Source organism: Somniosus microcephalus, chromosome 3 (assembly GCF_052327205.1).
Source record: "Somniosus microcephalus isolate GS21.2 chromosome 3, FLI_Smic_1.0, whole genome shotgun sequence".
Classification (NCBI taxonomy): domain Eukaryota; kingdom Metazoa; phylum Chordata; class Chondrichthyes; order Squaliformes; family Somniosidae; genus Somniosus; species Somniosus microcephalus.
This window is the reverse complement of record NC_140989.1, coordinates 24,682,660-24,692,354: the sequence shown is the minus strand read 5'-3', so window position 1 is coordinate 24,692,354 and position 9,695 is coordinate 24,682,660.

Here is a 9,695-nt window from a genome sequence, read left to right as displayed (position 1 = left end):
ATTTCCCAGCCCCCAAACTGCCTTTTGTTTCATTTCCTGCCTTTTCTCTCAGCACGGTGGCATAGTGGTTAGCACTGTTGCCTCACAGCGCCAGGGACCCGGGTTCAAATCCGGCCTCGGGTGACTGTCTGTGTGGAGTTTGCACATTCTCCCCGTGTTTCCTCCGGGTGCTCCGGTTTCCTCCCACAGTCCAAAGATGTGCGGGTTAGGTTGATCGACCATGATAAAAAAAATTGACCCTTAGTGTTAGGGGGATTAAATACGTGGGGTTACGGGGATAGGGCTTGGGTGGGATGGCTGTCGGTGTAGGGACCGGGTGCTAGGATTTGGATGATCAGCCATGATCTTGTTGAATGGCGGAGCAGGCTCGAAGGGCCGAATGGCCTACTCCTGCTCCTATCTTCTATGTTTCTGTAGAAGGGTTTTGACCCAAAACATTGACTGTTTTCTCTCTCCACGGATGTTGCTTGGCCTGCTGAGTTTTTCCAGCATCACTACTGTGTTGAGTCCAGTGCCTTAAACATGTTTTCTTTAGATAAATTTCAATAGAATAAGGAATCCAATTCACTAATCAATAGTTGAAGACCAACAATGATTTTCATAAAATTTGTGCTTTAATCAGTGAAAACCAACCAAGACGTTGGCACAATGTTCAGTGCTGTGACTGATTGCAGGAGCCATAGTCTAAACGGGCAGCAGGTGAAAGGATACACGGGTCCTGTGGAGTTTGTGCTTGAGGTGGTGCAATGACTTGTCACTCCCTAGTAATGCTAAATTATATTCCTGATTCAGAATGCTGAACAGACAGGGACTTTTTTCTCTCAAAGACTGAGGGGTGACTGGTGAGGTCTTAAGATTATGAAACAATTTTTGATAGAGAAGATGTTTCCACTTGAGTCACTAATCAATCCAGTAAGGAATTAGAGAAACTTTTAATTGGGGTTAGAATGTGAAACTTTCTCACGGAGTTGAGGAAGGGAATTGCAGACATGCATTTAAAGGGAAGCTAGATGAGCACATGAGCGAGGAAAGGAATAGGGTGGGAGGAGGCTTGTGTGGCACAAACACTGGCTTGGACCTATTGGGCCAAATGGCCCTTCTGTATTGTAAACACTTTTTGTAAAAACAAGTTCCCTTAAGTTTGTTAACTGAACCAGAGCAGGAAAGTCTGGTTCATTACCATTAATACTTAGTGACCGCATGCAGGGGGTAACAGTAGCAGTGATGTTCTAACTAGTGTTGGGTGTCTGTATGCTTTAAAATGTAGCAAAAGATGATCACTACCAGTACAGCCCAGGATATCTGAAATCCGGGCAAGATTCAATTTTCCCTTTTTTATGCAGTAGCTTCTCCTGTTTAAATTTTGCAGAGGGTTGGAAAGATCCCCACTGAATCAATTCCAAAGGGGGCAGAGGGAAAATTGCACAGCAAGATCAATGTGCCTTCATGTTTATTTAATAAAATGAATCTGCACTGGGATTTAAGCTGAAACTCCAACTTTTATGAAGCAAGTTTATATTCTGCTTAACAGGACTCCCCAAAAATGTTTACATATCCAAAAGACAAAACACTACACGACTGGCACATTCAGTGAGTTGTGTTCAGTAAATTTGGTGTCCCATTTCCTATTTGTATCTTTTTTTCCCCTTTCCTCCCCCCCCCCCCCCCCCCCCCCAATATCTAGCTCTGTTGTAGACTTCATCTCCTTTTGACCGTAACTTGGCCACTCCACTACTAATCATCTCATCTAAACCTCTTGCCTTCATATTTGATCACTTCAAATAGTTGACCTGCCATCTCAACTCTAGCAGTTTGTAGTCCATTAAATCCACTCACCCATCAATCTGAATCCTGCTGACCAATATTGGCTGGTGAATTTATATAGCACCTTTTTTTAGGCTGTCCTAAGTGTAGTCACTGTTGTAATGTAGCAGCCAATTTGTACACTGCAAACTCCCACAAACAGCAATGAAATAATGACCAGATAATGTGTTTTAGCTGTTGATTGAGGGATAAATGTTGGACAGGATAGTGGGGAAACTTCCCCTGGTCTTTGAAATAGTGCCATGAGACCAGAGGAGGTAGACAGGGCTGCGGTTTAACATCTCATCTGAGAGACGGCACATCTGCCTGTGGAGTGCTTTCTCCCTACTGCACAAAAGTGCTAACCTAGATTGTGTACAAGTCTCTGAGTAGGACTTGAACCTACAACTTTGACACAGGAGGTGAGAGTGCTATGGAGTATTGTCACTGCTGCAATTTAGGAAATGTAGCAGCCAATTTGCACACAGCAAGGTCCCACAAACAGCAATGTGATGATCACCACATGATCTGTTTTTTGTTAGTGATGTTGATTGAGGGATAAATAGTGGCCAGGACACCAGGCAGAACTCCTGCTCTTTGAATAGTGCTATGGGATTTTTCCATCCACCTGAGAGAGCAGACTGAATCTCAGGTTAACATCTCACCCTACTGACCAGTGCAGCACTCCCTCAGTACTGCACTGGAGTGTCGGCCTAGATTTCTGTGCTCAAGTCTCATGGAACCCCAACCTTCCGAGGGGAGAGTGCTACCAACAGAGCCATGGTTGACGCTGTACCACCGAGGAGTGCCAACCTGGATTATGTGCTCAGCATTTGGACAGGGGCTTGAAACCACAACCTTCTGAGTGTTACTAACTGAGCCAAACTGACACTCAGCATAAATATGAGACTTGTAGCTATAGTAAAGGCTGCAGCTAGCCTGGTTCCAATTTAAGTTCTCCTGGCTAGGAAAGAGCCCAGTGCACATGTACTTGTACTGATTTAGTGAGCTCTGCTCAAAGACATTAAAAAGAAAGAAATGTATTTATATTGTGCCTTTCATTACGTCGGGACATCTCGAAGCGCTTTACAGCCAATGAAGTACTTTTTGAAGTGTAGCCACGATGGGAAACGCGGCAGTCAATTTGCGCACAGCAAGGTGATAATGACCAAATAATCTGTTCTGCTGATGTTGGTTGAGGGATAAATATTGACCAGGACACCGGGGAGAACTCCCTGGCTTGCCTTAAAAATAGTGCAATGGGATCATTTACGTTCACCTGAGAGAGAGAAGACGGGGCCTCAGTTTAACATCTCATCTGAAAGATGGGACCCCCGATAGCGTCAGGCTAGAGAGTGTCCTCATGTCTCTCGAGTGGGAGCTGAATCCACGGCCTTCTGATTCCGAGGTTACCCACTGAGCCGTGGCTGACATCGGCCATCGAAGCTTTAACTGGAGCGTCTGCACCTTCAGCGCATTTGGGACAAGCTCTGCATGAGTTTGTAAAGCTTCTTTCCGCAGCCCCAAATACGTCTTCACCATGTTCCTGCCCCAACCCAAGCTTCCTGTCTGCTTTCTGTCTGGAGTACTGTGTGCAGTTTTGGTCTCCTTACCGAAGAAAGGATATACTTGTCATAGAGGGAGTGCAGCGAAGGTTCACCAGACTGATTCCTGGGATGGGCAGGACTGTTGTATGAGGAGAGATTGGGTCAACTAGGCCAGTATTCACTAGAGTTTAGAAGAATGAGAGGGGATCTCAGAGAAACGTATAAAATTCTGACAGGGCTAGACAAGACTGGGGGCAGGGAGGATGTTTCCCCTGGCTGGGGGGTCTAGAATGAGGGGTCACAGTCTCAGGCTATGGGGTAGGACTGCGGTGAGGGGAAATTTCTTCACTCAGAGGGAGGTGAACCTGTAGAATTCTCTACCACAGAAGGCTGTGGAGGCCAAGTCACTGAATACATTTAGGAAGAGATAGATAGATTTCTAGACACAAAAGGCATCAAAGGGTATGGGGAGAGCGCAGGAATATGGTATTGAGATAGAGGATCAGCCATGATCATATTGAATGGCAGAGCAGGCTCGAAGGGCCGACTCCTGCTCCTATTTTTCGATGTTTCACAAGTGCTCCTGATAATGTGTGGTAGAAGAGTGCAAAGGGGCAAGAGACTGGAAGAAAATCCTCACGACAACAAAGGGTGGAGGGCTAAATAATGCAGTACTGAGAAACTCAAATCCAGAAACCTCTGACAGCAATACTATGGAGATCAGCCAAAGGTAGAAAGAACTGATCGTAAGTGTCAGAAATTGGCAGGAGTGGAGAGATAGGAGAGTACAGCGTGTAAGATAAGCTAGCCAAGATATGTCAGGATTGCTGATAAACATACCCATACATAACACAGCACTGTGCCAAACATTATATAGACAAAAGGCCAGTTGCCACTGGCACAGATAATGGACTGAAAGAGCCCAGCTAAGTTGCATCTACACTGAGGGTTATCCAATGTGTCATTAGATGAAGATTGCTTGATAGAGATTGATTGCTATGATTAGTCACTAACTATTATCGTTGTATCATGCGACTACCAGGATGGCAGAAGGCGAACTAGATGGGCTGTAGACGTTTTTGTCCAGCAATTTCTACACTCCTAAGATGACCAGAATCCAGAACAGAGTGCTGGTTGAGACTGTTAATAGTAGATTCACACTGCTGGTTCAGTGTCAATGCAAAAGTGGTTTTGGCTTTGGGACGTTCCAAGATATGAGAAGTGCTATATAAATATAAGTCCCTTATTTCAGGAATGCACTGCCTGAAAGTACAGTGGAAGCAGTTTCAATAGTAACTTTATAAAGCTAATTGAAAATATACTTGAAATGGAAAAAAGTAGCAGGGCTATAGGGAAAGAGCGGGGGAGTGGGATTAATTGGAGAGCTCTTTCAAAGAGCCGGCACAGGCACGTTGGGCCGAATGGCCTCCTTCTGTGCTGTATGATTCTATGATAAACTATGCAGTATATCACTATATGTATATATAGTCCTAGTGGAAATGAACCTGTAAATATACAAAGGGACAGCTAATCACTCAGCTTGTACTGTAGGTAGCTTTGTACTCAGGGTCAATACTTCAGTTAGCTATAGATGCTTCATCATAGCAGTTCGCCTGGCTGTACTTCCTTTATTTTCTCACTTTGATTGTAGATATTTAGCAATAGCAGATGGTGGAGGAGCTGCTGAAATTCTAGCCACTGAAAAAAAATGGGTCCAAGAAATCTTTTGCTGGCGCACTGCAGTTTCCCAGTTTATATCTCAAATCACGCTTTCCGCATCTCTCATATACTTCTCACAAGTTTTCAAGGTGTTGCTCGAAGGCTTTAAGCTTTAAATGCCCCACAACATAGCGTGGGGAAGGATAGTCCAGTGCAAATGCCCCACAACATAGCGTGGGGAAGGATAGTGCAGTGGGGAGGGAGTGCTACGGTGCCGAAGGTGTCGTTTCTCGGAAAAGGCCTCGATGATCCAGCGGCATTACTTGAAGGAAAGGCGGCAATTCTCCGACTGTCGCGGCCAAGATTCCTTCCTCGAACAATACCATCACAACAACCGATTAACTGGTCATGCATCTCTTTTTTTTTTGTGGATCTTGCTGTGCGCACAATGGCTGCTGTGTTTGTCTAGTGAACAACAGTCACACCAAAAGTAATTAATTGGCCTAGAGATTTGGCCGCAAAGCACCCTGTCCATTGGGCGTTAAATGACAATCTCAACTAGGTTTAAGGATAGGCCTGGAGTCCCCAGGAATTGGAGGTTAATCTCCAGGACACAGCTGCGGGCAACACACATGGCAAAAAAATCATCATAAAAATTGTGTTTTTATTTTGTTTAACACTTTTGTTTATCAGTTATTATAAAAATATGGGAAGGGGGGGGGAAGGTTTTTAACAGTCAAGAGGTATTATTCACAAGTCCGCCTTGGATTGGGGGGGGGCGCGCGGGTACTAGTGACCATCCGATCACAGCCAAGTCTTATCCTGGCCTCACGGAAAGAAAAAGCCAAACTTCAACCACTTCACATTTAATTTTTTTTTAAATGGACTTTATTCTAAAGCAACATGCCTTATTTATCATACCCATAAAAGTTTACACCACACTTGGCCATTTGCCCATTGTGCCCGTCTGTTAGAGCAATCTAAAACAATTCCAGTCCCTCCCCATGGCCCTGTATCTTCATAGAAAATACAGAAGCAATAAAAGACTATACAACAGCTTACTGAAAAACTGGGGTTTTATTAAAACTGAGATGCATCTGGTGTTGGCCAAAAAAAGTGCCAGAATTCTCTGTACAGCACAATTATCTTGTACAAATAACCTCTTTTGCAGAAAAGGGATGCAGTGATTTTCCTCGACAGTACCATGGGTGCCAACTACAACTTAAAATACAAAACCAATTTATAGCTACAGTAAAATATCCAGTAGTACACACATCCATTGTAGATTGGTACTAGAACAGTGTTAACACTCGAGTCCAAAGAGCACCCGTGATACAAGTAAAACTGACGAGCAGAGCATGTCCATCCTATCCATGTTCAGTTTACACAATCCACTCGAAAAGGAATACTCCCCTCACTATTTAACAACCTTTCCTTTAAGGCAAAACATACATGGGCATCTTGACCACGCTGAGGTGTGTGCAGCTGTGTATTGTAATGCAGAAACCCAACAAGAGGAGTGAAAGAGTTACGAATTACAATACAAATGTTGTAGGCCGTTTAACCCAAATAATTAGCAGTATTTGTGTTACTTTAGCACATTTTTTTAAATCAATTTCTTTTTTGGAACGTGCAATCAGTTTAACTCTTAGTCGAAGTCAATCAGGGTATGCACACAGCAATATGGCAGCGGGATACAGGGTCCTTCAATACAACAGTACATTCTAACATTTGGTCTATTGTCTATGAGCGGTAACGTGCAGTAATCAAAGCTTCACCCAATACAGTATCCTTTGCAATCAATTACAAAGATCAGTGGGCTGTTTGTTCTGACCCACCGCATTTAATGCAAAATAGATTTTAAGGCACAGAAACAATGCAGTTATACATCAACCTTTCACAACACCAGCCCAGCATCAGGGAGGAGTTACACCCAGAGCAGTTAAACACGTGGTTAATACTGTATTGCTTTAAAGTCTCTTAGCACTTAAAGTAATTTATTTTACTTGAATTGTTGAGAAGGGAAATTGAGGTTTAGATATTAATAGCAATGCCCGATTTTTCTCCCTCCCGGCCCAAGGGAGACAGGGGAAGGATGTTCTTTGAAGTAGGTGATCAGACGGTGGAGATGGATTCTGATTGGCGTGGAGTCGATGGGCCAAATGACATTTCCTCACTCCAACTTTGTGTTCATAGGTGAGAAAAGGCTTCCCCATGCAGTGGAAGGATGCATTATTGTTCCTAATGTTGCCTGTCTGGCTAGAAGAGGAGAATCTAAAGGGGTGCATGGGGATTTCCTGTGGTGTTGGGAGGGGAAGAAAAGGTATTTGAATCTTGCTCTTAAGTTGCTATCGCAAACCTTCTAGACATTAGCATTAGGTCAGAAATCAGACTGCCGATGTCAAGCTGAGGAATAGCACTGTTTTTCTGTTAGGGGTGGGGATGCGTCTTGACTTGAAAGGCAGGAGATAATACAGGAAACTTTGTGCTATCCGGCACCGACCTGTTGCTGTCCCATCAAAAGTGCCGGACAAACCAGCTAATGTTGAAACATACGATTTTGAGCTCGTATCTGGCAACAAACCCTGTCTTCTAAACAGTCGGCCATACCTTGCAAGCGTCTCTGTAGCTTAGCAACAGCTTCAGCGAGACCTTGCAGAGCCTGACTGGTGGGAGAAAAAAAAGCAACGAAAAGAAAAAAAACCTAACGAAACGGCGCCTGATTTTTGCCGGTGGCTCGAGCATTCCAGACAGTTAACCTCCGGATAAACCAAAGTTTCCTGTAATAGGGATCAAAAATCCCATTAATAAATCCGCTTTAATTCAAGCTGTTTGAAACCACTATTTTTAATTCAAAATAGGAATGCCAGTTACTTTAAGGTATTGGCTATGAGGTGTAATTCACTGTAGACTGCCTTGTTCCCCACTCAGACACCATTGTAAACACTTGATACAGATTTAAAACAAATTAAAATCCAATACAGAAGTGCACTGCTTTCCAGTAATAACTTAGTTTAAAAAAAATGCATTTTGCGGGTGACCTCAACAGCAATACAATCTTTAGTTTCTCTGTCCTGTTGAAAACAGATACATTCAAACATAATTCATCCATAAGGAAACAAGCTGGCTTCAGGGAGTTAATTTACAATTTTAAAAATAGTGAAGATCTCGTATTATTTGCTTCTACGTTGCCAGGGTTCTAGTGTAGCGCAAAGAGAACATGCAGGATGGAGGATTCCACCTTGAAATTATCTCAAATGGGATGGGGAACACAAGTGTCATTTCCACAAGAGAGAGAATATGCTGGAGCTAGATTTACTCTAGCCAGTGTCTACAGGGGAATAGAAAGTCCAAGACGTATCAAAAGGACATTGTAATCAAGTAGAATTTTCACTCCCCTTGGCAGCAGGACACTGCGGGAGATCCTTTTGTTTTGGCTTGAAATTACTGTCCATACCAAAATTTTCCTGCACTTCTCACCAATGGAGATAGATAGATTTCTAGGCACAAAAAGGTATCAAGGGGTATGGGGAGAGAGTGGGAATATGGTATTGAGCTAGAGGGTCAGCCATGATCATACTGAATGGCGGAGCAGGCTCGAAGGGCCGAATGGCCGACTCCTGCTCCTATTTTTCTATGTTTATGTTTCTATGTAACTACCCCATGAGCACCAGATACTAATCATCCCATTTGAATACTGAATAGGGACTTGGCTGAAGGACAGCCTTATTATGACGATGGATTGATGACTGGATAATGTAAACGGTGACAGACTGGACTAATGCCCAGGACTTGATGAGGGGAAAATTAGATTTTGGTTTTAATGGGGGGAAAGAAAAGGAATGAAAATGTTAAAACAAAGTAGCCTCTTCCCCTGCTCTCATGTAGGCACTGAATCTTCCTGGGGGTATAACTCCACAGGTTCTAGCTGCCCTCTGGATCTTGCGTATGGGAGCTTACACAGTGAGCTTCGGCAGGCTGGTTAAACAGAGGGCACGGCAACCAAGCCCGGTTGTGTTTTCACCCGCTCTACACGTGCACTCAAAGTTAGCACACACAGCCGAGAGAATCCCATAATACGGATTATTTAAAAAAAAACTTTATTTAACAATCATAAATCATTTTGCTGAAGCAAAAAAAAAAATGCTTTATTAAAATTAGGTTTTTTTTCCAGGAAGGAAATTTAAAATGGGCATTACTGATCTATTTATTGTATAGTTTACACTTGGTCAGATTCAGACAATTAACATTAAATGAATGTGCCCTCTTTGTTCCCCCTTCAATCTTAAAATTAGAGCTAGGCCAATCCAGAGAGAAATCAGGAAGCACCTTTTTCACCCAAAGGGTAGTGGAAATATGGAACTCTCCCCTAAAAGGCTGCGGTTGCTGGGGTCAATTGGAATTTAAGACTAAGATCGACCGATTTTGTGAGTTTTTTATATGGATCTATTATCAATTTTATGGATCGAGGGCGGGTTAATGGAGTTGCGGTACAGATCAGCCATGATCTGATTAAATGGCGGAACAGGCTCGAGGGACGGAATGGCCTCCTCCTGTTCCCATGTTCCTATGACTGATAGCGTACATTGTAAGTAAACGAGATTTCACTTCACCCAATAGGAAAGAGTGGCACTGATCAGTGATCAACAATTCTTGTTTCCATGGTTTAAGTTTAGGCTGAACTGT